This window comes from Ochotona princeps, chromosome 31, assembly GCF_030435755.1.
Source record: "Ochotona princeps isolate mOchPri1 chromosome 31, mOchPri1.hap1, whole genome shotgun sequence".
Lineage (NCBI taxonomy): Eukaryota > Metazoa > Chordata > Mammalia > Lagomorpha > Ochotonidae > Ochotona > Ochotona princeps.
Genome location: NC_080862.1, coordinates 15,585,059 through 15,612,904, shown reverse-complemented (window position 1 = coordinate 15,612,904; position 27,846 = coordinate 15,585,059).

The window sequence follows — 27,846 nt, the reverse complement described above, 5'->3', positions numbered from 1 at the left end:
CGCTTTGGACCGGAAGTGACCCAACAAGATTTCCTAGATACCTGCTCGCACACCTATGGTATGTGAAGTTCATGAGGCAGGTGGAGTTGTTTTGCACTGGAAGAGCTGTGCTGCTGCTTCGGGCAGTTGCCATTGACCACTGCCCTGAGTTCCCTAGGTGTCATATCCACTTTCAGACATATGTGGTGCCAAAGCACTTGATTTCCATGGCAGCGGGAAATGCCTTGGGCGCTGAACTTGTGTCTGGCTGTGGAGTTTTGAGCGGCTTGAGTGAGGAGCTCCATGTTAGTTTAGTGTGGGTGCTCAACCTGCTTGATTCCATCACACTGGGCTCAATGGGCATTGGAGAGGAAGTGACCAAACAGGGTTTCCTAGAACGCTGCTAGCACAGCTGATGGTATGTGAAGTTCATGACTCAGGTGGAATTGTTTTGGCACTGGAAGAGCTGTGCTGCTGCTTCGGGCAGTTGCCATTGACCACCGCCCTGAGTTCTGAGTTCCCTAGGTGTCATATCCACTTTCAGACATATGTGGTGCCAGAGCACTTGGTTTCAATGGCAGGGGGAAATGGCTTGGGCGTTGAACTTGTGTTTGACCGCGGAGTTTTGAGCGGCTTCAGTGAGGAGCTCCACGTTAGTTTAGTGTGGGTGCTCACCGTGGTTGATTCCATCACACTGGGCTCAATGGGCATAGGAACGGAAGTGACCAAACAGAGTTTCCTAGATAGCTGCTAGCACAGCTGATGGTATGTGAAGTTCATGAGGCAGGTGGAGTAGTTTTGGCACTGGAAGAGCTCTGCTGCTGCTTCGGGCCGTTGCCATTGACCACCGCACTGAGTTCCCTAGGTGTCAGATCCTCTTTCAGACATATGTGGTGCCAAAGCACTTGGTTTCCATGGCAGCGGGAAATGGCTTGGGCGCTGAACTAGTGTTTGGCTGTGGAGTTTTGAGCGCCTTGAGTGAGGAACTCCATGTCAGTTTACTGTTGGTGCTCACCCTGCTTGATTCCATCACACTGGGCTCAATGTGCATTGGACCGGAAGTGACCCAACAGGGTTTCCTAGAACGCTGCTAGCACAGCTGATGGTATGTGAAGTTCATGAGGCAGGTGGAGTTGTTTTGGCACTGGAAGAGCTGTGCTGCTGCTTTGGACAATTGCCATTCACCGCCGCCCTGAGTTCCCTAGGTGTCATATCCACTTTCAGACATATGTGGTGTCAAAGCACTTGGATTCCATGGCAGCAGGAAATGGCTTGTGTGCTGAATTTGTGTTTGGCTGTGGAGTTTTGAGCGGCTTGAGTGAGGAGCTCCATGTTAGTGTAGTGTGGGTACTCATCCTGCTTGATTCCATCACACTGGGCTCAATGGGCATTGGAGCGGAAGTGACCAAACAGGGTTTCCTAGAACGCTGCTAGCACAGCTGATGGTTTGTGAAGTTCATGAGGCAGGTGGAGTTGTTTTGGCACTGGAAGAGCTGTGCTGCTGCTTCGGGCAGTTGCCATTGACCACCGGCCTGAGTTCCCTAGGTGTCAGATCCACTTTCAGACATATGTGGTGCCAGAGCACTTGGTTTCCATGGCAGCGGGAAATGGCTTGTGCACTGAACTTGTGTTTGGCTGTGGCGTTTTGAGCGGCTTCAGTGAAGAACTCCATGTTAGTTTAGTGTGGGTGCTCACCCTGGTTGATTCCATCCCATTGGGCTCAATGGGCATAGGAACGGAAGTGACCAAACAGAGTTTCCTAGATAGCTGCTAGCACAGCTGATTGTATGTGAAGTTCATGAGGCAGGTGGAGTAGTTTTGGCACTGGAAGAGCTCTGCTGCTGCTTCGGGCAGTTACCATTCACCACCGGCCTGAGTTCCCTAGGTGTCATATCCACTTTCAGACATATGTGGTGCCAGAGCACTTGGTTTCCATGGCAGCGGGAAATGGCTGGGGCATTGAACTTGTGTTTGGCTGCGGAGTTTTGAGCGGCTTGAATGAGGAGCTCCATGTTAGTTTAGTGTGGGTGCTCAACCTGCTTGATTCCATCACACTGGGTTCAATGGGCATTGGACCGGAAGTGACACAACAGGGTTACCCAGAAGGCTGCTCGCACAGCTGATGGTATATGAAGTTCATGAGGCAGGTGGAGTTGTTTTGGCACTGGAAGAGCTATGCTGCTGCTTCGGGCAGTTGCCATTGACCACCGCCCTGAGTTCTGAGTTCCCTAGGTGTCATATCCACTTTCAGACATATGTGGTGCCAGAGCACTTGGTTTCCATGGCAGTGGCAAATGGCTTGGGCACTGAACTTGTGTTTGGCTGTGGAGTTTTGAGCGGCTTCAGTGAAGAACTCCATGTTAGTTTTGTGTGGGTGCTCACCCTGGTTGATTTCATCACACTGGGCTCAAAGGACATAGGACCGGAAGTGACCAAACAAGATTTCCTAGATAGCTGCTCGCACACCTGATGGCATGTGAAGTTCATGAGGCCGGTGGAGTTGTTTTGGCACTGGAAGAGCTGTGCTGCTACTTCAGGCAGTTGCCATTCACCACCGGCCTGAGTTCTGAGTTCCCTAGGTGTCATATCCACTTTCAGACATATGTGGTGCCAGAGCACTTGGTTTCCATGGCAGCGGGAAATGGCTTGGGCGCTGATCATGTGTTTAGCTGTGGAGTTTGAGCGCATTGAGTGACGAGCTCCATGTTAGTTTAGTGTGGGTGCTCAACCTGCTTGATTCCATCACACTGGGCTCAATGGGCATTGGACCGGAAGTGACCAAACAGGGTTTCCTAGATAGCTGCTAGCACAGCTGATGGTATGTGAAGTTCATGAGGCAGGTGGAGTTGTTTTGGCACTGGAAGAGCTGTGCTGCTGCTTCGAGCAGTTGCCATTCACCACCGCCCTGAGTTTCCTAAGTGTCATATCCACTTTCAGACATATGTGGTGCCAGAGCACTTGGTTTCCATGGCAGCGGGAAATGGCTTGGGCGCTGAACTTGTGTTTTGCTGTGGAGTTTTGAGCGGCTTGAGTGAGGAGCTCCATGTTAGTTTAGTGTGGGTGCTCACCCTGCTTGATTCCATCACACTGGGTTCAATATGCATTGGACCGGAAGTGACACAACAGGGTTTCCCAGAAGGCTGCTAGCACAGCTGATGGTATGTGAAGTTCATGAGGCAGGTGGAGTTGTTTTGGCACTGGAAGTGCTGTGCTGCTGCTTCGGGCAGTTGCCATTCACCGCCATGAGTTCCCCAGGTGTCATATCCACGTTCAGTCATATGTGGTGCCAGAACACTTGGATTCCATGGCAGCGGGCAATGTCTTGTGCGCTGAACTTGTGTTTGGCTGTGGAGTTTGAGCACCTTGACTGAGGAGCTCAATGTTAGTTTAGTGTGGGTGTTCAACCTGCTTGATTCCATCACACTGGGCTCAATGGGCATGGGACCGGAAGTGACCAAACAGGGTTTCCTAGAACGCTTCTAGCACAGCTGATTGCATGTGAAGTTCATGAGGCAGGTGGAGTTGTTTTGGCACTGGAAGAGCTGTGCTGCTGCTTCGGGCAGTTGCCATTCACCACCGGCCTTAGATCCCTAGGTGTCAGATCCACATTCAGACATATGTGGTGCCAGAGTACTTGGTTTCCATGGCAGCGGGAAATGTCTTGGGCGCTGAATTTGTGTTTGTCTGTGGAGTTTTGAGCGTCTTGAGTGAGGAGCTCCATGTCAGTTTAGTGTGGGTGCTCAACCTGCTTGATTCCATCACACTGGTCTCAAAGGGCATTGGATCAGATGTGACCCAACAAGATTTCCTAGATACCTGCTCGCACACCTGATGGCATGTGAAGTTCATGAGGCAGGTGGAGTTGTTTTGGCACTGGAAGAGCTGTGCTGCTGCTTCGGACAGTTGCCATTCACCACCACATTACCTTCCCTAGGTGTCATATCCACTTTCAGACATATGTGGTGCCAGAGCACTTGGTTTCCATGGCAGCGGGAAATGGCTGGTGCATTGAACTTGTGTTTGGCTGCGGAGTTTTGAGCGGCTTGAATGAGGAGCTCCATGTTAGTTTAGTGTGGGTGCTCAACCTGCTTGATTCCATCACACTGGGTTCAATGGGCATTGGACCGGAAGTGACACAACAGGGTTTCCCAGAAGGCTGCTCGCACAGCTGATGGTATATGAAGTTCATGAGGCAGGTGGAGTTGTTTTGGCACTGGAAGAGCTGTGCTGCTGCTTCGGGCAGTTGCCATTGACAACCGCCCTGAGTTTCCTAGGTGTCATATCCACTTTAAGACATATGTGGTGCCAGAGCACTTGGTTTCCATGGCAGCGGGAAATGGCTTGTGTGCTGAACATGTGTTTGGCTGTGGAGTTTGAGCGCATTGAGTGAGGAGCTCCATGTCTGTTTAGTGTGGGTGCTCAACCTGCTTGATTCCATCACACTGGGCTCAAAGCGCTTTGAAGCCGAAGTGACCAAACAAGATTTCCTAGATTGCTGCTCACACACCTGATGGCATGTGAAGTTCAGGAGGCAGGTGGAGTTGTTTTGGCACTGGAAGAGCTGTGCTGCTGCTTCAGGCAGTTGCCATTGACCACCGCCCTGAGTTCTGAGTTCCCTAGGTGTCATATCCACTTTGAGACATATGTGGTGCCAGAGCACTTGGTTTCCATGGCAGCGGGAAATGTCTTGGCTTCTGAACTTGTGTTTGGCTGTGGAGTTTTGAGCGGCTTGAGTGAGGAGCTCCATGTTAGTTTAGTGTAGGTGCTCACCCTGGTTGATTCCACCCCACTGGGCTCAATGGGCATTCGACCGGAAGTGACCAAACAGGATTTCCTAGAACGCTGCTAGCACAGCTGATGGTATGTGAAGTTCATGAGGCAGGTGGAGTTGCTTTGGCACTGGAAGAGCTGTGCTGCTGCTTCGGGCAGTTGCCATTCACTACCGCCCTCTTTTCCCTAGGTGTCATATCCACTTTCAGACATATGTGGTGCCAAAGCACTTGGTTTCCATGGCAGCGGTAAATGGCTTGCGTGCTGAACATATGTTTGGCTGTGGAGTTTGAGTGCTTTGAGTGAGGAGCTCCATGTTAGTTTAGTGTGGGTGCTCACCCTGGTTGATTCCATCACACTCGGCTCAATTTGCATTGGACCGGAAGTGACCCAACAGGGTTTCCTAGAACGCTGCTAGCACACCTGATGGTATGTGAAGTTCATGAGGCAGGTGGAGTTGTTTTGGCACTGGAAGAGCTGTGCTGCTGCTTTGGGCAGTTGCCAGTCACCACCGGCCTTAGATCCCTAGGTGTCATATCCACTTTCAGACATATGTGGTGCCAGAGCACTTGGTTTCCATGGCAGCGGGAAATGGCTTGGGCGCTGAACTTGTGTTTGGCTGTGGAGTTTTGAGCGGCTTGAGTGAGGAGCTCCATGTCAGTTTAGTGTGGGTGCTCAACCTGCTTGATTCCATCACACTGGGCTCAAAGCGCTTTGGACCGGAAGTGACCCAACAAGATTTCCTAGATACCTGCTCGCACACCTATGGTATGTGAAGTTCATGAGGCAGGTGGAGTTGTTTTGCACTGGAAGAGCTGTGCTGCTGCTTCGGGCAGTTGCCATTGACCACTGCCCTGAGTTCCCTAGGTGTCATATCCACTTTCAGACATATGTGGTGCCAAAGCACTTGATTTCCATGGCAGCGGGAAATGGCTTGGGCGCTGAACTTGTGTCTGGCTGTGGAGTTTTGAGCGGCTTGAGTGAGGAGCTCCATGTTAGTTTAGTGTGGGTGCTCAACCTCCTTGATTCCATCACACTGGGCTCAATGGGCATTGGAGAGGAAGTGACCAAACAGGGTTTCCTAGAACGCTGTTAGCACAGCTGATGGTATGTGAAGTTCATGACTCAGGTGGAGTTGTTTTGGCACTGGAAGAGCTGTGCTGCTGCTTCGGGCAGTTGCCATTGACCACCGCCCTGAGTTCTGAGTTCCCTAGGTGTCATATCCACTTTCAGACATATGTGGTGCCAGAGCACTTGGTTTCAATGGCAGGGGGAAATGGCTTGGGCGTTGAACTTGTGTTTGACCGCGGAGTTTTGAGCGGCTTCAGTGAGGAGCTCCACGTTAGTTTAGTGTGGGTGCTCAACCTGCTTGATTCCATCACACTGGGCTCAATGGGCATAGGAACGGAAGTGACCAAACAGAGTTTCCTAGATAGCTGCTAGCACAGCTGATGGTATGTGAAGTTCATGAGGCAGGTGGAGTAGTTTTGGCACTGGAAGAGCTCTGCTGCTGCTTCGGGCCGTTGCCATTGACCACCGCACTGAGTTCCCTAGGTGTCAGATCCTCTTTCAGACATATGTGGTGCCAAAGCACTTGGTTTCCATGGCAGCGGGAAATGGCTTGGGCGCTGAACTAGTGTTTGGCTGTGGAGTTTTGAGCGCCTTGAGTGAGGAACTCCATGTCAGTTTACTGTTGGTGCTCACCCTGCTTGATTCCATCACACTGGGCTCAATGTGCATTGGACCGGAAGTGACCCAACAGGGTTTCCTAGAACGCTGCTAGCACAGCTGATGGTATGTGAAGTTCATGAGGCAGGTGGAGTTGTTTTGGCACTGGAAGAGCTGTGCTGCTGCTTTGGACAATTGCCATTCACCGCCGCCCTGAGTTCCCTAGGTGTCATATCCACTTTCAGACATATGTGGTGTCAAAGCACTTGGATTCCATGGCAGCAGGAAATGGCTTGTGTGCTGAATTTGTGTTTGGCTGTGGAGTTTTGAGCGGCTTGAGTGAGGAGCTCCATGTTAGTGTAGTGTGGGTACTCATCCTGCTTGATTCCATCACACTGGGCTCAATGGGCATTGGAGCGGAAGTGACCAAACAGGGTTTCCTAGAACGCTGCTAGCACAGCTGATGGTTTGTGAAGTTCATGAGGCAGGTGGAGTTGTTTTGGCACTGGAAGAGCTGTGCTGCTGCTTCGGGCAGTTGCCATTGACCACCGGCCTGAGTTCCCTAGGTGTCAGATCCACTTTCAGACATATGTGGTGCCAGAGCACTTGGTTTCCATGGCAGCGGGAAATGGCTTGTGCACTGAACTTGTGTTTGGCTGTGGAGTTTTGAGCGGCTTCAGTGAAGAACTCCATGTTAGTTTAGTGTGGGTGCTCACCCTGGTTGATTCCATCCCATTGGGCTCAATGGGCATAGGAACGGAAGTGACCAAACAGAGTTTCCTAGATAGCTGCTAGCACAGCTGATTGTATGTGAAGTTCATGAGGCAGGTGGAGTAGTTTTGGCACTGGAAGAGCTCTGCTGCTGCTTCGGGCAGTTACCATTCACCACCGGCCTGAGTTCCCTAGGTGTCATATCCACTTTCAGACATATGTGGTGCCAGAGCACTTGGTTTCCATGGCAGCGGGAAATTGCTTGTGTGCTGACCATATGTTTGGCTGTGGAATTTGAGTGCTTTGAGTGAGGAGCTCCATGTTAGCTTAGTGTGGGTGCTCACCATGCTTGATTCCATCTCACTGGGATCAATATGCATTAGACCGGAAGTGACCCAACAGGGTTTCCTAGAACGCTGCTAGCACAGCTGATGGTATGTGAAGTTCCTGAGGCAGGTGGAGTTGTTTTGGCCCTGGAAGAGCTGTGCTGCTGCTTCGGGCAGTTGCCATTCACCACCGGCCTTAGATCCCTAGGTGTCAGATCCACTTTCAGACATATGTGGTGCCAAACCACTTGGTTTCCATGGCAGCAGGAAATCTCTTGGGCGCTGAACTTGTGTTTGGCTGTGGAGTTTTCAGCGCCTTGAGTGAGGAGCTCCACGTTAGTTTAGTGTGCGTGCTCAACCTGCTTGATTCCATCACACTGGGCTCAATGGGCATAGAACCGGAAGTGACCCAACAGGGTTTCCTAGAACGCTGCTAGCACAGCTGATGGTATGTGAAGTTCATGAGGCAGGTGGAGTTGTTTTGTCACTGGAAGAGCTGTGCTGCTGCTTCGGACAGTTGCCATTCACCACCACACTACCTTCCCTAGGTGTCCTATCCACTTTCAGACATATGTGGTGCTAGAGCACTTGGTTTCCATGGCAGCGGGAAATGTCTTGGGCGCTGAACTTGTGTTTGGCTGTGGAGTTTGGAGCGGCTTGAGTGAGGAGCTCCACGTTAGTTTAGTGTGGGTGCTCACCATGCTTAATTCCATCACACTGGGCTCAAAGGGCTTCTGAGAGCATGTTACCCAACAGGGTTTCCTAGAACGCTGCTAGCACAGCTGATCGTATTTGAAGTTCATGAGGCAGGTGGAGTTGTTTTGGCACTGGAAGAGCTGTGCTGCTGCTTCGGGCAGTTGCCATTGACCACCGCCCTGAGTTCTGAGTTCCCTATGTGTCATATCCACTTTCAGACATATGTGGTGCCAGAGCACTTCGTTTCCATGGCAGTGGGAAATGGTTTGGGCGTTGAACTTGTGTCTGGCTGTGGAGTTTTGAGCGCTTTGAGTGAGGAGCTCCATGTTAGTTTAGTGTGGGTGCTCAACCTGCTTGATTCCATCACACTGGGCTCAATGGGCATTGGACCGGAAGTGACAAACAGGGTTTCCTAGACAGCTGCTAGCACAGCTCATGGTATGTGAAGTTCATGAGGCAGGTGGAGTTGTTTTGGCACTGGAAGAGCTGTGCTGCTGCTTCGGGCAGTTGCCATTCACCACCATACTGAGTTCCCTAGGTGTCATATCCACTTTCAGACATATGTGGTGCCAGAGCACTTGGTTTCCATGGCAGCGGGAAATGGCTTGTGTGCTGAACATATGTTTGGCTGTGGAGTTTGAGTGCTTTTAGTGAGGAGCTCCATGTTAGTTTAGTGTGGGTGCTCACCCTGCTTGATTCCATCACACTGGGCTCAATGGGCATTGGACCAGAAGTGACCCAACAGGGTGTCCTAGAACACTGCTAGCACAGCTGATGGTATGTGAAGTTCATGAGGCAGGTGGAGTTGTTTTGGCACTATAAGAGCTGTGCTGCTGCTTCGGGCAGTTGCCATTGACCACGGCCCGAGTTCCCTAGCTGTCGTAACCACTTTCAGACATATGTGGTGCCAGAGCACTTGGTTTCCATGGCAGCGGGAAATGACTTGTTCGCAGAACTTGTGTTTGGCTGTGGAGTTTTGAGCGGCTTGACTAAAGAGCTCCATGTTAGTTTAGTGTGGGTGCTCAACCTGCTTGATTCCATCACACTGGGCTCAATGGGCATTGGACCGGAAGTGACACAACAGGGTTTCCTAGATAGCTGCTAGCACAGCTGATGGTATGTGAAGTTCATGAGGCAGGTGGAGTTGTTTTGGCACTGGAAGAGCTGTGCTGCTGCTTCGAGCAGTTGCCATAGAGCAATGCCCTGAGTTCCCTATGTGTCATATCCACTTTGAGACATATGTGGTGCCAGAGCACTTGGTTTCCATGGCAGCAAGAAATGTCTTGGGCGTTGAACTTGTGTTTGGCTGTGGAGTTTTGAGCGCCTTGAGTGAGGAAATCCATGTCAGTTTAGTGTGGGTGCTCACCCTGGTTGATTCCATCACACTGGGCTCAATGTGCATTGGACCGGAAGTGACCCAACAGGGTTTCCTAGAACGCTGCTAGCACAGCTGATGGTATGTGAAGTTCATGAGGCAGGTGGAGTAGTTTTGGCACTGGAAGAGCTCTGCTGCTGCTTCGGGCAGTTACCATTGACCACCGGCCTGAGTTCCCTAGGTGTCATATCAACTTTCAGACATATGTGGTGGCAAAGCACTTAGTTTCCATGGCAGCGGGAAATTGCTTGTGCGCTGACCATATGTTTGGCTGTGGAATTTGAGTGCTTTGAGTGAGGAGCTCCATGTTAGCTTAGTGTGGGTGCTCACCCTGCTTGATTCCATCACACTGGGATCAATGTGCATTAGACCGGAAGTGACCCAACAGGGTTTCCTAGAACGCTGCTAGCACAGCTGATGGTATGTGAAGTTCATGACGCAGGTGGAGTTGTTTTGGCACTGGAAGAGCTGTGCTGCTGCTTCGGGCAGTTGCCATTCACCACCGGCCTTAGATCCCTAGGTGTCAGATCCACTTTCAGACATATGTGGTGACAGAGCACTTGGTTTCCATGGCAGCGGGAAATGTCTTGGGCGCTGAATTTGTGTTTGGCTGTGGAGTTTTGAGCGGCTTGAGTGAGGAGCTCCATGTCAGTTTAGTGTGGGTGCTCAACCTGCTTGATTCCATCACACTGGTCTCAAAGGGCATTGGACCAGATGTGACCCAACAAGATTTCCTAGATACCTGCTCGCACACCTGATGGCATGTGAAGTTCATGAGGCAGGTGGAGTTGTTTTGCACTGGAAGAGCTGTGCTGCTGCTTCGGGCAGTTGCCATTCACCACCGGCCTGAGTTCCCTAGGTGTCCTATCCACTTTCAGACATATGTGGTGCCAAACCACTTGGTTTCCATGGCAGCAGGAAATCTCTTGGGCGCTGAACTTGAGTTTGGCTGTGGAGTTTTGAGCGCCTTGAGTGAGGAGCTCCACGTTAGTTTAGTGTGCGTGCTCAACCTGCTTGATTCCATCACACTGGGCTCAATGGGCATAGGACTGGAAGTGACCAAACAGGGTTTCCTAGAACGCTGCTAGCACAGCTGATGGTATGTGAAGTTCATGAGGCAGGTGGAGTTGTTTTGTCACTGGAAGAGCTGTGCTGCTGCTTTGGACAGTTGCCATTCACCACCACACTACCTTCCCTAGGTGTCATATCCACTTTCAGACATATGTGGTGCCAAACCACTTGGTTTCCATGGCAGCAGGAAATCTCTTGGGCGCTGAACTTGTGTTTGGCTGTGGAGTTTGGAGCGGCTTGAGTGAGGAGCTCCACGTTAGTTTAGTGTGGGTGCTCACCATGCTTAATTCCATCACACTGGGCTCAAAGGGCTTCGGAGAGCATGTTACCCAACAGGGTTTCCTAGAACGCTGTTAGCACAGCTGATCGTATTTGAAGTTCATGAGGCAGGTGGAGTTGTTTTGGCACTGGAAGAGCTGTGCTGCTGCTTCGGGCAGTTGCCATTCACCACCGCCCTGAGTTCCCTATGTGTCATATCCACTTTCAGACATATGTGCTGCCAGAGCACTTCGTTTCCATGGCAGTGGGAAATGGTTTGGGCGTTGAACTTGTGTCTGGCTGTGGAGTTTTGAGCGCTTTGAGTGAGGAGCTCCATGTTAGTTTAGTGTGGGTGCTCAACCTGCTTGATTCCATCCCACTGGGCTCAAAGGGCATTGGACCGGAAGTGACAAACAGGGTTTCCTAGAACGCTGCTAGCACAGCTGATCATATTTGAAGTTCATGAGGCAGGTGGAGTTGTTTTGGCACTGGAAGAGCTGTGCTGCTGCTTCGGGCAGTTGCCATTCACCACCATACTGAGTTCCCTAGGTGTCATATCCACTTTCAGACATATGTGGTTCCAGAGCACTTGGTTTCCATGGCAGCGGGAAATGGCTTGTGTGCTGAACATATGTTTGGCTGTGGAGTTTGAGTGCTTTTAGTGAGGAGCTCCATGTTAGTTTAGTGTGGGTGCTCACCCTGCTTGATTCCATCACACTGGGCTCAATGGGCTTTGGACCAGAAGTGACCCAACAGGGTGTCCTAGAACACTGCTAGCACAGCTGATGGTATGTGAAGTTCATGAGGCAGGTGGAGTTGTTTTGGCACTGGAAGAGCTGTGCTGCTGCTTCGGGCAGTTGCCATTGACCACGGCCCGAGTTCCCTAGGTGTCATAACCACTTTCAGACATATGTGGTGCCAGAGCACTTGGTTTCCATGGCAGCGGGAAATGACTTGTTCGCAGAACTTGTGTTTGGCTGTGGAGTTTTGAGCGGCTTGACTAAAGAGCTCCATGTTAGTTTAGTCTGGGTGCTCAACCTGCTTGATTCCATCACACTGGGCTCAATGGGCATTGGACCGGAAGTGACACAACAGGGTTTCCTAGATAGCTGCTAGCACAGCTGATGGTATGTGAAGTTCATGAGGCAGGTGGAGTTGTTTTGGCACTGGAAGAGCTGTGCTGCTGCTTCGAGCAGTTGCCATAGAGCAATGCCCTGAGTTCCCTATGTGTCATATCCACTTTCAGACATATGTGGTGCCAGAGCACTTGGTTTCCATGGCAGCAAGAAATGTCTTGGGCGTTGAACTTGTGTTTGGCTGTGGAGTTTTGAGTGGCTTGAGTGAGGAGCTCCATGTTAGTTTAGTGTGCGTGCTCACCCTGCTTGATTCCATCACACTGGCCTCAATGGGCATTGGACCGGAAGTGACCAACTGGGTTTCCTAGAACGCTGCTAGCACAGCTGATGGTATGTGAAGTTCATGAGGCAGGTGGAGTTGTTTTGCACTGGAAGAGCTGTGCTGCTGCTTCGAGCAGTTGCCATAGAGCAATGCCCTGAGTTCCCTATGTGTCATATCCACTTTCAGACATATGTGGTGCCAGAGCACTTGGTTTCCATGGCAGCAAGAAATGTCTTGGGCGTTGAACTTGTGTTTGGCTGTGGAGTTTTGAGTGGCTTGAGTGAGGAGCTCCATGTTAGTTTAGTGTGCGTGCTCACCCTGCTTGATTCCATCACACTGGCCTCAATGGGCATTGGACCGGAAGTGACCAACTGGGTTTCCTAGAACGCTGCTAGCACAGCTGATGGTATGTGAAGTTCATGAGGCAGGTGGAGTTGTTTTGGCACTGGAAGAGCTGTGCTGCTGCTTCGAGCAGTTGCCATTCACCACCATACTGAGTTCCCTAGGTGTCAGATCCACTTTCAGACATATGTGGTGCCAGAGCACTTGGTTTCCATGGCAGCGAGAAATGTCTTGGGCGTTGAACTTGTGTTTGGCTGTGGAGTTTTGAGCGGCTTGAGTGAGGAGCTCCATGTTAGTTTAGTGTGGGTGCTCAACCTGCTTGATTCCATCACACTGGGCTCAATGAGCATTGGCCCGGAAGTGACCCTACAGGGTTTAATAGAACGCTGCTAGCACAGCTGATTGTATGTGAAGTTCATGAGGAAGGTGGAGTTGTTTTGGCACTGGAAGAGCTGTGCTGCTGCTACGGGCAGTTGCCATTGACCACGGCCCGAGTTCCCTAGGTGTCATAACCACTTTCAGACATATGTGGTGCCAGAGCACTTGGTTTCCATGGCAGCGGGAAATGGCTTGTGCGTTGAACTTGTGTTTGGCTGTGGAGTTTTGAGCGCTTCACTGAAGAGCTCCATGTTAGTTTAGTGTGAGTGCTGACCCTGGTTGATTCCATCCCACTGAGCTCAATGGGCATTGGACCGGAACTGACCCTACAGGGTTTCCTATATAGCTGCTAGCACAGCTGATGGTATGTGAAGTTCATGAGGCAGGTGTTGTGGTTTTGGCACTGGAAGAGTTGTGCTGCTGCTTCGGGCAGTTGCCATTCTCCACTGCCCTGAGTTCTGAGTTCCCTAGGTGTCATATCCACTTTCAGACATATGTGGTGCCAGAGCACTTGGTGTCCATGGCAGCGGGAAATGGCTTTGGGCGTTGAAATTGTGTTTGGCTGTGGAGTTTTGAGCGGCTTGAGTGAGGAGCTCCATGTTAGTTGAGTGTGGGTGCTCACCCTGCTTGATTCCATCACACTGGGCTCAATGTGCATTGGACCGGAAGTGGCACAACAGGGTTTCCTAGAACGCTGCTAGCACAGCTGATGGTATGTTAAGTTCGTGAGGCAGGTGGAGTTGTTTTGGCACTGGAAGAGCTGTGCTGCTGCTTCGGGCAGTTGCCATTGACCACCGCCCTGAGTTCCCTAGCTGTCATAACCACTTTCAGACATATGTGGTGCCAGAGCACTTGGTTTCCATGGCAGCGGGAAATGGCTTCTGCGCTGAACTTGTGTCTGGCTGTGGAGTTTTGAACGGCTTGAGTGAGGAGCTCCATGTTAGTTTAGTGTGGGAGCTCATCCTTCTTGATTCCATCACACTGGGCTCAATGGGCATTGGACCGGAAGTGACCAACAGGGTTTCCTAGATAGCTGCTAGCACAGCTGATGGTATGTGAAGTTCATGAGGCAGGTGGAGTAGTTTTGGCACTGGAAGAGCTGTGCTGCTGCTTCGGGCAGTTGCCATTGACCACCGCCCTGAGTTCTGAGTTCCCTAAGTGTCATATCCACTTTAAGACATATGTGCTGCCAGAGCACATGGTTTCCATGGCAGTGGGAAATGGCTTGGGCGCTGAACTTGTGTTTGGCTGTGGAGTTTGAGCGCTTTGAGTGAGGAGCTCCATGTTAGTTTAGTGTGGGTGCTCACCCTGCTTGATTACATCCCACTGGGCTCAATGGGCATTGGACAGGATGTGACCAACAGGGTTTCCTAGATAGCTGCTAGCACAGCTGATGGTATGTGAAGTTCATGAGGCAGGTGGAGTTGTTTTGGCACTGGAAGAGCTGTGCTGCTGCTACGGGCAGTTGCCATTCACCACCGGCCTGAGTTCCTTAGGTGTCATATCCACTTTCAGACATATGTGGTGCCAGAGCACTTGGTTTCCATGGCAGCGGGAAATGTCTTGGGCGTTGAACTTGTGTTTGGCTGTGGAGTTTTGAGCGGCTTGAGTGAGGAGCTCCATGTCAGTTTAGTGTGGGTGCTCACCCTGCTTGATTCCATCCCACTGGGCTCAATGGGCATTGGGGCGGAAGTGACGCAACAGGGTTTCCTAGACAGCTGCTAGCACAGCTGATGGTATGTGAAGTTCATGAGGCAGGTGGAGTTGTTTTGGCACTGGAAGAGCTGTGCTGCTGCTTCGGGCAGTTGCCATTCATCACTGCCCTGAGTTCCCTAGGTATCAGATTCAATTTCAGATATATGTGGTGCCAGAGCACTTGGTTTCCATGGCAGCAGGAAATGGCTTGGGCGTTAAACTTGTGTTTGGCTGTGGAGTTTTCAGCGGCTTGAGTGAGGAGCTCCATGTTAGTTTAGTGTGGGTGCTCACCCTGCTTGATTACATCACACTAAGCTCAATGGGCATTGGACCGGAAGTGACCCTACAGGGTTTCCTAGATAGCTGCTAGCACAGCTGATGGTATGTGAAGTTCATGAGGCAGGTGGAGATGTTTTGGCACTGGAAGAGTTGTGCTGCTGCTTCGGGCAAGTGCCATTGACCACCGCCCTGAGTTCTGTGTTCCCTAAGTGTCATATCCACTTTAAGACATATTTGCTGCCAGAGCACATGGTTTCCATGGCAGTGGGAAATGGCTTGGGCGCTGAACTTGTGTTTGGCTGTGGAGTTTGAGCGCTTTTAGTGAGGAGCTCCATGTTAGTTTAGTGTGGGTGCTCACCCTGCTTGATTCCATCACACTGGGCTCAATGGGCATTGGACAGGATGTGACCAACAGGGTTTCCTAGATAGCTGCTAGCACAGCTGATGGTATGTGAAGTTCATGAGGCAGGTGGAGTTGTTTTGGCACTGGAAGAGCTGTGCTGCTGCTACGGGCAGTTGCCATTCACCACCGGCCTGAGTTCCTTAGGTGTCATATCCACTTTCAGACATATGTGGTGCCAGAGCACTTGGTTTCCATGGCAGCGGGAAATGTCTTGGGCGTTGAACTTGTGTTTGGCTGTGGAGTTTTGAGCGGCTTGAGTGAGGAGCTCCATGTCAGTTTAGTGTGGGTGCTCACCCTGCTTGATTCCATCCCACTGGGCTCAATGGGCATTGGGGCGGAAGTGACGCAACAGGGTTTCCTAGACAGCTGCTAGCACAGCTGATGGTATGTGAAGTTCATGAGGCAGGTGGAGTTGTTTTGGCACTGGAAGAGTTGTGCTGCTGCTTCAGGCAGTTGCCATTCTCCACGGCCCGAGTTCCCTAGGTGTCATAACCACTTTCAGACATATGTGGTGCCAGAGCACTTGGTTTCCATGGCAGCGGGAAATGTCTTGGGCGTTGAACGTGTGTTTGGCTGTTGAGGTTTGAGCGGCTTGAGTGAGGAGCTCCATGTTAGTTTAGTGTGGGTGCTAACCCTGCTTGATTCCATCACACTGGGCTCAATGGGCATTGGACCAAAAGTGACCAAACAGGGTTTCCAAATTGCTGCTAGCACAGCTGATGGTATGTGAAGTTCATGAGGCTGGTGGAGTTGTTTTGGCACTGAAAGAGTTGTGCTGCTGCTTCGGGCAGTTGCCATTCTCCACTGGCCTGAGTTCTAAGTTCCCTAGCTGTCATATCCTGTTTCAGACAGTGGTGCCAGATCACTTGGTTTGCATGGCAGCGGGAAATGGCTTTGGGCGTTGAAATTGTGCTTGGCTGTGGAGTTTTGAGCGGCTTGAGTGACGAGCTCCATGTTAGTTTAGTGTGGGTGCTCACCCTGCTTGATTCCATCACAATGGGCTCAATGGGCATTGGACAGGAAGTGGCCCAACAGGGTTTCCTAGAACGCTGCTAGCACAGCTGATGGTATGTGAAGTTCATGACTGAGGTGGAGTTGTTTTGGCACTGGAAGAGCTGTGCTGCTGCTTCGGGCAGTTGCCATTGACCACCGCCCTGAGTTCTGAGTTCCCTAAGTGTCATATCCACTTTAAGACATATGTGCTGCCAGAGCACATGGTTTCCATGGCAGTGGGAAATGGCTTGGGCGCTGAACTTGTGTTTGGCTGTGGCGTTTGAGCGCTTTGAGTGAGGAGCTCCATGTTAGTTTAGTGTGGGTGCTCACCCTGCTTGATTACATCATACTGACCTCAATGTGCTTTGGACCGAAAGTGACCAAACAGGGTTTCCAAAATGCTGCTAGCACAGCTGATGGTATGTGAAGTTCATGAGGCAGGTGGAGTTGTTTTGGCACTGGAAGAGTTGTGCTGCTGCTTCGGGCAGTTGCCATTCTCCACTGCCCTGAGTTCTGAGTTCCCTAGGTGTCATATCCACTTTCAGACATATGTGGTGCCAGAGCACTTGGTTTCCATGGCAGCGGGAAATTGCTTGGGCGCTGAACTTGTGTTTGGCTGTGGAGTTTGAGCGGCTTGAGTGAGGAGCTCCATGTTAGCTTAGTGTGGGTGCTCACCCTGCTTGATTCCATCACACTGGGCTCCATGGGCATTTGACGACAATTGACCCAAAAGGGTTTCCTAGAACGCTTCTAGCACAGCTGATGGTATGTGAAGTTCATGACTGAGGTGGAGTTGTTTTGGCACTGGAAGAGCTGTGCTGCTTCGGGCAGTTGCCATTGACCTCGCCCTGAGTTCCCTAGGTGTCATATCCACTTTCAGACATATGTTTTGCCAGAGCACTTGGTTTCCATGGCAGCAGGAAATGGCTTTGTTCGTTGAACTTGTGTTTGGCTCTGGAGTTTTGAGCGGCTTGAGTGAGGAGCTCCATGTTAGTTTAATGTGGGTGCTCACCCTGGTTGATTCCACCCCACTGAGCTCAATGGGCATTGGACCGAAAGTGACGAAACAGGGTTTCCTAGACAGCTGTAGGCACAGCTGATGGTATGTGAAGTTCATGAGGCAGGTGGAGTTGTTTTGGCACTGGAAGAGCTGTGCTGCTGCTACGGGCAGTTGCCATTCACCACGGCCTGAGTTCCCTAGGTGTCCTATCCACTTTCAGACATATGTGTTGCCAGAGCACTTGGTTTCCATGGCAGCGGGAAATGTATTGGGCGTTGAACGTGTGTTTGGCTGTGGAGTTTTGAGCGGCTTGAGTGAGGAGCTCCATGTTAGTTTAGTGTGGGTGCTCACCCTGCTTGATTACATCACACTGAGCTCAATGGGCATTGGACCGGAACTGACCCTACAGGGTTTCCTAGATAGCTGCTAGCACAGCTGATGGCATGTGAAGTTCATGAGGCAGGTGGAGATGTTTTGGCACTGGAAGAGTTGTGCTGCTGCTTCAGGCAGTTGCCATTGACCACGGCCCGAGTTCCCTAGGTGTCATAACCACTTTCAGACATATGTGGTGCCAGAGCACTTGGTTTCCATGGCAGCGGGAAATGTATTGGGCGTTGAACGTGTGTTTGGCTGTGGAGTTTTGAGCGGCTTGAGTGAGGAGCTCCATGTTAGTTTAGTGTGGGTGCTCACCCTGCTTGATTCCATCACACTGGCCTCATTGGACATTGGACCAAAAGTGACCAAACAGGGTTTCCAAAATGCTGCTAGCACAGCTGATGGTATGTGAAGTTCATGAGGCTGGTGGAGTTGTTTTGGCACTGGAAGAGTTGTGCTGCTGCTTCGGGCAGTTGCCATTCTCCACTGCCCTGAGTTCTGAGTTCCCTAGCTGTCATATCCACTTTCAGACATATGTGGTGCCAGAGCACTTGGTTTGCATGGCAGCGGGAAATGGCTTTGGGCGTTGAAATTGTGTTTGGCTGTGGAGTTTTGAGCGGCTTCACTGAGGAGCTCCATGTTAGTTTAGTGTGGGTGCTCACCCTGCTTGATTACATCACACTGGGCTCAATGGGCATTGGACAGGAAGTGGCCCAACAGGGTTTCCTAGAACGCTGCTAGCACAGCTGATGGTATGTGAAGTTCATGACTGAGGTGGAGTTGTTTTGGCACTGGAAGAGCTGTGCTGCTGCTTCGGGCAGTTGCCATTCACCACCGCCTCCCTGAGATCCCTAGGTATCAGATCCACTTTCAGACATATGTGGTGCCAGAGCACTTGGTTTCCATGGCAGCAGGAAATGGCTTGGGCTCTGAACTTGTGTTTGCCTGTGGAGTTTTGAGCGGCTTGAGTGAGGAGCTCCACGTCAGTTTAGTTTGGGTGCTCACCCTGCTTGATTCCATCACACTGGCCTCAATGGGCATTGGACCGGAAGTGACCAAAGAGGGTTTCCTAGAACGCTGCTAGCACAGCTGATGGTATGTGAAGTTCATGAGGCAGGTGGAGTTGTTTTGGCACTGGAAGAGCTGTGCTGCTGCTTCGGGCAGTTGACATTCACCACCACCCACCTTAGTTCCCTAATGTCATTTCCACTTTCAGACCTATGTGGTGCCAAAGCACTTGGTTTCATGGCAGCGGGAAATGGCTTTGGGAGCTGAAATTGTGTTTGGCTGTGGAGTTTTGAGTGGCTTGATTGAGGAGCTCCACGTTACTTTAGTGTGAGAGAACAACCTGCTTGATTCCATCACACTGGGCGCAATGGGCATTGGACCAGAAGTGACCAAACAGGGTTTCCTAGATAGCTTTTAGCACAGCTGATGGTATGTGAAGTTCATGAGGCAGGTGGAGTTGTTTTGGCACTGGAAGAGCTGTGCTGCTGCTTCGGGCAGTTGCCATTGAACACCGCCCTGAGTTCTGAGTTCCCTAGGTGTCATATGCAGTTTCAGACATATGTGGTGCCAGAGCACTTGGTTTCCATGGCAGCAGGAAATGGCTTGGGCGTTAAACTTGTGTTTGGCTGTGGAGTTTTCAGCGGCTTGAGTGAGGAGCTCCATGTTAGTTTAGTGTGGGTGCTCACCCTGCTTGATTACATCACACTGAGCTCAATGGGCATTGGACCGGAAGTGACCCTACAGGGTTTCCTAGATAGCTGCTAGCACAGCTGATGGTATGTGAAGTTCATGAGGCAGGTGGAGATGTTTTGGCACTGGAAGAGTTGTGCTGCTGCTTCGGGCAGTTGCCATTGACCACCGCCCTGAGTTCTGTGTTCCCTAAGTGTCATATCCACTTTAAGACATATGTGCTGCCAGAGCACATGGTTTCCATGGCAGTGGGAAATGGCTTGGGCGCTGAACTTGTGTTTGGCTGTGGAGTTTGAGCGCTTTTAGTGAGGAGCTCCATGTTAGTTTAGTGTGGGTGCTCACCCTGCTTGATTCCATCACACTGGGCTCAATGGGCATTGGACAGGATGTGACCAACAGGGTTTCCTAGATAGCTGCTAGCACAGCTGATGGTATGTGAAGTTCATGAGGCAGGTGGAGTTGTTTTGGCACTGGAAGAGCTGTGCTGCTGCTACGGGCAGTTGCCATTCACCACCGGCCTGAGTTCCTTAGGTGTCATATCCACTTTCAGACATATGTGGTGCCAGAGCACTTGGTTTCCATGGCAGCGGGAAATGTCTTGGGCGTTGAACTTGTGTTTGGCTGTGGAGTTTTGAGCGGCTTGAGTGAGGAGCTCCATGAGAGTTTAGTGTGGATGCTCACCCTGCTTGATTCCATCCCACTGGGCTCAATGGGCATTGGGGCGGAAGTGACGCAACAGGGTTTCCTAGACAGCTGCTAGCACAGCTGATGGTATGTGAAGTTCTTGAGGCAGGTGGAGTTGTTTTGGCACTGGAAGAGCTGTGCTGCTGCTTCGGGCAGTTGCCATTCATCACTGCCCTGAGTTCCCTAGGTATCAGATTCACTTTCAGATATATGTGGTGCCAGAGCACTTGGTTTCCATGGCAGCAGGAAATGGCTTGGGCGTTAAACTTGTGTTTGGCTGTGGAGTTTTCAGCGGCTTGAGTGAGGAGCTCCATGTTAGTTTAGTGTGGGTGCTCACCCTGCTTGATTACATCACACTGGGCTCAATGGGCATTGGACCGGAAGTGACCCTACAGGGTTTCCTAGATAGCTGCTAGCACAGCTGATGGTATGTGAAGTTCATGAGGCAGGTGGAGATGTTTTGGCACTGGAAGAGTTGTGCTGCTGCTTCAGGCAGTTGCCATTCTCCACTGCCCGAGTTCCCTAGGTGTCATAACCACTTTCAGACATATGTTGTGCCAGAGCACTTGGTTTCCATGGCAGCGGGAAATGTCTTGGGCGTTGAACGTGTGTTTGGCTGTTGAGGTTTGAGCGGCTTGAGTGAGGAGCTCCATGTTAGTTTAGTGTGGGTGCTAACCCTGCTTGATTCCATCACACTGGGCTCAATGGGCATTGGACCAAAAGTGACCAAACAGGGTTTCCAAAATGCTGCTAGCACAGGTGATGGTATTTGAAGTTCATGAGGCTGGTGGAGTTGTTTTGGCACTGAAAGAGTTGTGCTGCTGCTTCGGGCAGTTGCCATTCTCCACTGCCCTGAGTTCTGAGTTCCCTAGCTGTCATATCCTCTTTCAGACAGTGGTGCCAGATCACTTGGTTTGCATGGCAGCGGGAAATGGCTTTGGGCGTTGAAATTGTGCTTGGCTGTGGAGTTTTGAGCGGCTTGAGTGACGAGCTCCATGTTAGTTTAGTGTGGGTGCTCACCCTGCTTGATTCCATCACACTGGGCTCAATGGGCATTGGACAGGAAGTGGCCCAACAGGGTTTCCTAGAACGCTGCTAGCACAGCTGATGGTATGTGAAGTTCATGAGGCAGGTGGAGTTGTTTTGGCACTGGAAGAGCTGTGCTGCTGCTTCGGGCAGTTGCCATTGACCACCGCCCTGAGTTCTGAGTTCCCTAAGTGTCATATCCACTTTAAGACATATGTGCTGCCAGAGCACATGGTTTCCATGGCAGTGGGAAATGGCTTGGGCGCTGAACTTGTGTTTGGCTGTGGAGTTTGAGCGCTTTGAGTGAGGAGCTCCATGTTAGTTTAGTGTGGGTGCTCACCCTGCTTGATTACATCATACTGGGCTCAATGTGCATTGGACCGAAAGTGACCAAACAGGGTTTCCAAAATGCTGCTAGCACAGCTGATGGTATGTGAAGTTCATGAGGCAGGTGGAGTTGTTTTGGCACTGGAAGAGTTGTGCTGCTGCTTCGGGCAGTTGCCATTCTCCACTGCCCTGAGTTCTGAGTTCCCTAGGTGTCATATCCACTTTCAGACATATGTGGTGCCAGAGCACTTGGTTTCCATGGCAGCGGGAAATTGCTTGGGCGCTGAACTTGTGTTTGGCTGTGGAGTTTGAGCGGCTTGAGTGAGGAGCTCCATGTTAGCTTAGTGTGGGTGCTCACCCTGCTTGATTCCATCACACTGGGCTCCATGGGCATTTGATGGCAATTGACCCAAAAGGGTTTCCTAGAACGCTTCTAGCACAGCTGATGGTATGTGAAGTTCATGACTGAGGTGGAGTTGTTTTGGCACTGGAAGAGCTGTGCTGCTTCGGGCAGTTGCCATTGACCTCGCCCTGAGTTCCCTAGGTGTCATATCCACTTTCAGACATATGTGGTGCCAGAGCACTTTTTTCCATGGCAGCAGGAAATGGCTTTGTTCGTTGAACTTGTGTTTGGCTCTGGAGTTTTGAGCGGCTTGAGTGAGGAGCTCCATGTTAGTTTAATGTGGGTGCTCACCCTGGTTGATTCCACCCCACTGAGCTCAATGGGCATTGGACCGAAAGTGACCAAACAGGGTTTCCTAGACAGCTGCTAGCACAGCTGATGGTATGTGAAGTTCATGAGGCAGGTGGAGTTGTTTTGGCACTGGAAGAGCTGTGCTGCTGCTACGGGCAGTTGCCATTCACCACGGCCTGAGTTCCCTAGGTGTCCTATCCACTTTCAGACATATGTGTTGCCAGAGCACTTGGTTTCCATGGCAGCGGGAAATGTATTGGGCGTTGAACGTGTGTTTGGCTGTGGAGTTTTGAGCGGCTTGAGTGAGGAGCTCCATGTTAGTTTAGTGTGGGTGCTCACCCTGCTTGATTACATCACACTGAGCTCAATGGGCATTGGACCGGAACTGACCCTACAGGGTTTCCTAGATAGCTGCTAGCACAGCTGATGGCATGTGAAGTTCATGAGGCAGGTGGAGATGTTTTGGCACTGGAAGAGTTGTGCTGCTGCTTCAGGCAGTTGCCATTGACCACGGCCCGAGTTCCCTAGGTGTCATAACCACTTTCAGACATATGTGGTGCCAGAGCACTTGGTTTCCATGGCAGCGGGAAATGTATTGGGCGTTGAACGTGTGTTTGGCTGTGGAGTTTTGAGCGGCTTGAGTGAGGAGCTCCATGTTAGTTTAGTGTGGGTGCTCACCCTGCTTGATTCCATCACACTGGCCTCAATGGACATTGGACCAAAAGTGACCAAACAGGGTTTCCAAAATGCTGCTAGCACAGCTGATGGTATGTGAAGTTCATGAGGCTGGTGGAGTTGTTTTGGCACTGGAAGAGTTGTGCTGCTGCTTCGGGCAGTTGCCATTCTCCACTGCCCTGAGTTCTGAGTTCCCTAGCTGTCATATCCACTTTCAGACATATGTGGTGCCAGAGCACTTGGTTTGCATGGCAGCGGGAAATGGCTTTGGGCGTTGAAATTGTGTTTGGCTGTGGAGTTTTGAGCGGCTTCACTGAGGAGCTCCATGTTAGTTTAGTGTGGGTGCTCACCCTGCTTGATTACATCACACTGGGCTCAATGGGCATTGGACAGGAAGTGGCCCAACAGGGTTTCCTAGAACGCTGCTAGCACAGCTGATGGTATGTGAAGTTCATGAGGCAGGTGGAGTTGTTTTGGCACTGGAAGAGCTGTGCTGCTGCTTCGGGCAGTTGCCATTCACCACCGCCTCCCTGAGATCCCTAGGTATCAGATCCACTTTCAGACATATGTGGTGCCAGAGCACTTGGTTTCCATGGCAGCAGGAAATGGCTTGGGCTCTGAACTTGTGTTTGCCTGTGGAGTTTTGAGCGGCTTGAGTGAGGAGCTCCACGTCAGTTTAGTGTGGGTGCTCACCCTGCTTGATTCCATCACACTGGCCTCAATGGGCATTGGACCGGAAGTGACCAAAGAGGGTTTCCTAGAACGCTGCTAGCACAGCTGATGGTATGTGAAGTTCATGAGGCAGGTGGAGTTGTTTTGGCACTGGAAGAGCTGTGCTGCTGCTTCGGGCAGTTGACATTCACCACCACCCACCTTAGTTCCCTAATGTCATTTCCACTTTCAGACCTATGTGGTGCCAAAGCACTTGGTTTCCATGGCAGCAGGAAATGGCTTTGTTCGTTGAACTTGTGTTTGGCTCTGGAGTTTTGAGCGGCTTGAGTGAGGAGCTCCATGTTAGTTTAATGTGGGTGCTCACCCTGGTTGATTCCACCCCACTGAGCTCAATGGGCATTGGACCGAAAGTGACGAAACAGGGTTTCCTAGACAGCTGCTAGCACAGCTGATGGTATGTGAAGTTCATGAGGCAGGTGGAGTTGTTTTGGCACTGGAAGAGCTGTGCTGCTGCTACGGGCAGTTGCCATTCACCACGGCCTGAGTTCCCTAGGTGTCCTATCCACTTTCAGACATATGTGTTGCCAGAGCACTTGGTTTCCATGGCAGCGGGAAATGTATTGGGCGTTGAACGTGTGTTTGGCTGTGGAGTTTTGAGCGGCTTGAGTGAGGAGCTCCATGTTAGTTTAGTGTGGGTGCTCACCCTGCTTGATTACATCACACTGAGCTCAATGGGCATTGGACCGGAAGTGACCCAACAGGGTTTCCTAGATAGCTGCTAGCACAGCTGATGGCATGTGAAGTTCATGAGGCAGGTGGAGATGTTTTGGCACTGGAAGAGTTGTGCTGCTGCTTCAGGCAGTTGCCATTGACCACGGCCCGAGTTCCCTAGGTGTCATAACCACTTTCAGACATATGTGGTGCCAAAGCACTTGGTTTCCATGGCAGCGGGAAATGGCTTTGGGAGCTGAAATTGTGTTTGGCTGTGGAGTTTTGAGTGGCTTGATTGAGGAGCTCCACGTTACTTTAGTGTGAGAGAACAACCTGCTTGATTCCATCACACTGGGCTCAATGGGCATTGGACCGGAAGTGACCAAACAGGTTTTCCTAGATAGCTTTTAGCACAGCTGATGGTATGTGAAGTTCATGAGGCAGGTGGAGTTGTTTTGGCACTGGAAGAGCTGTGCTGCTGCTTCGGGCAGTTGCCATTGAACACCGCCCTGAGTTCTGAGTTCCCTAGGTGTCATATGCAGTTTCAGACATATGTGGTGCCAGAGCACTTGGTATCCATGGCAGCGGGAAATGGCTTGTACCGTGAACTTGTGTTTGGCTGTGGAGTTTTGAGCGGCTTGAGTGATGAGCTCCATGTTAGTTTAGTGTGGGTGCTCACCCTGCTTGATTCCATCACACTGGGCTCAATGGGCATTGGAGCGGAAGTGACCAAACCGGGATTCCTAGAGAGCTGCTAGCACAGCTGATGGTATGTGAAGTTCATGAGGCAGGTGGAATTGTTTTGGCACTGGAAGAGCTGTGCTGCTGCTTCGGGCAGTTGCCATTGACCACCGGCCTGAGTTCCCTAGGTGTCATATGCAGTTTCAGACATATGTGGTGCCAGAGCACTTGGTTTCCATGGCAGCGGGAAATGACTTTGGACGTTGAAATTGTGTTTGGCTGTGGAGTTTTGAGCGGCTTGAGTGAGGAGCTCCATGTTAGTTTGGTGTGGGTGCTCAACCTGCTTGATTACATGACAGTGGGCTCAATGTGCATTGGACCGGAAGTGGCCCAACAGGGTTTCCTAGAACGCTGCTAGCACAGCTGATGGTATGTGAAGTTCATGAGGCAGGTGGATTTGTTTTGGCACTGGAAGAGCTGTGCTGCTGCTACGGGCAGTTGCCATTCACCACGGCCTGAGTTCCCTAGGTGTCCTATCCACTTTCAGACATATGTGTTGCCAGAGCACTTGGTTTCCATGGCAGCGGGAAATGTATTGGGCGTTGAACGTGTGTTTGGCTGTGGAGTTTTGAGCGGCTTGAGTGAGGAGCTCCATGTTAGTTTAGTGTGGGTGCTCACCCTGCTTGATTACATCACACTGAGCTCAATGGGCATTGGACCAGAACTGACCCTACAGGGTTTCCTAGATAGCTGCTAGCACAGCTGATGGCATGTGAAGTTCATGAGGCAGGTGGAGATGTTTTGGCACTGGAAGAGTTGTGCTGCTGCTTCAGGCAGTTGCCATTGACCACGGCCCGAGTTCCCTAGGTGTCATAACCACTTTCAGACATATGTGGTGCCAGAGCACTTGGTTTGCATGGCAGCGGGAAATGTATTGGGCGTTGAACGTGTGTTTGGCTGTGGAGTTTTGAGCGGCTTGAGTGAGGAGCTCCATGTTAGTTTAGTGTGGGTGCTCAACCTGCTTGATTCCATCACACTGGGCTCAATGGACATTGGACCAAAAGTGACCAAACAGGGTTTCCAAAATGCTGCTAGCACAGCTGATGGTATGTGAAGTTCATGAGGCTGGTGGAGTTGTTTTGGCACTGGAAGAGTTGTGCTGCTGCTTCGGGCAGTTGCCATTCTCCACTGCCCTGAGTTCTGAGTTCCCTAGCTGTCATATCCACTTTCAGACATATGTGGTGCCAGAGCACTTGGTTTGCATGGCAGCGGGAAATGGCTTTGGGCGTTGAAATTGTGTTTGGCTGTGGAGTTTTGAGCGGCTTCACTGAGGAGCTCCATGTTAGTTTAGTGTGGGTGCTCACCCTGCTTGATTACATCACACTGGGCTCAATGGGCATTGGACAGGAAGTGGCCCAACAGGGTTTCCTAGAACGCTGCTAGCACAGCTGATGGTATGTGAAGTTCATGAGGCAGGTGGAGTTGTTTTGGCACTGGAAGAGCTGTGCTGCAGCTTCGGGCAGTTGCCATTCACCACCGCCTCCCTGAGATCCCTAGGTATCAGATCCACTTTCAGACATATGTGGTGCCAGAGCACTTGGTTTCCATGGCAGCAGGAAATGGCTTGGGCTCTGAACTTGTGTTTGCCTGTGGAGTTTTGAGCGGCTTGAGTGAGGAGCTCCATGTTAGTTTAGTGTGGGTGCTCACCCTGCTTGATTCCATCACACTGGCCTCAATGGGCATTGGACCGGAAGTGACCAAAGAGGGTTTCCTAGAACGCTGCTAGCACAGCTGATGGTATGTGAAGTTCATGAGGCAGGTGGAGTTGTTTTGGCACTGGAAGAGCTGTGCTGCTGCTTCGGGCAGTTGCCATTGAACACCGCCCTGAGTTCTGAGTTCCCTAGGTGTCATATGCAGTTTCAGACATATGTGGTGCCAGAGCACTTGGTTTCCATGGCAGCGGGAAATGGCTTGTACCGTGAACTTGTGTTTGGCTGTGGAGTTTTGAGCGGCTTGAGTGATGAGCTCCATGTTAGTTTAGTGTGGGTGCTCACCCTGCTTGATTCCATCACACTGGGCTCAATGGGCATTGGAGCGGAAGTGACCAAACCGGGATTCCTAGAGAGCTGCTAGCACAGCTGATGGTATGTGAAGTTCATGAGGCAGGTGGAATTGTTTTGGCACTGGAAGAGCTGTGCTGCTGCTTCGGGCAGTTGCCATTGACCACCGGCCTGAGTTCCCTAGGTGTCATATGCAGTTTCAGACATATGTGGTGCCAGAGCACTTGGTTTGCATGGCAGCGGGAAATGGCTTTGGACGTTGAAATTGTGTTTGGCTGTGGAGTTTTGAGCGGCTTGAGTGAGGAGCTCAATGTTAGTTTGGTGTGGGTGCTCAACCTGCTTGATTACATGACAGTGGGCTCAATGTGCATTGGACCGGAAGTGGCCCAACAGGGTTTCCTAGAACGCTGCTAGCACAGCTGATGGTATGTGAAGTTCATGAGGCAGGTGGAGTTGTTTTGGCACTGGAAGAGCTGTGCTGCTGCTTTGGGCAGTTGACATTCACCACCGGCCTTAGTTCCCTAGGCGTCATATCCACTTTCAGACATATGTGGTGCCAGAGCACTTGGTTTCCATGGCAGCGGGAAATGGCTTGGGCGCTGAACTTGTGTTTGGCTCTGGAGTTTTGAGCGGCTTGAGTGAGGAGCTCCATATTAGTTTAGTGTGGGTGCTCACCCTGCTTGATTCTGTCACACTGGGCTCAATTGGCATTGGACTAGAAGTGACCAAACAGGGTTTCCTAGACAGCTGCTAGCACAGCTGATTGTATGTGAAGTTTAGGAGGCAGGTGGGGTTGTTTTGGCACTGGAAGAGCTGTGCTGCTGCTTCGGGCAGTTGCCATTCACCACCACCGCCCTGAGTTCCCTAGGTGTCATATCCACTTTCAGACATATGTGGTGCC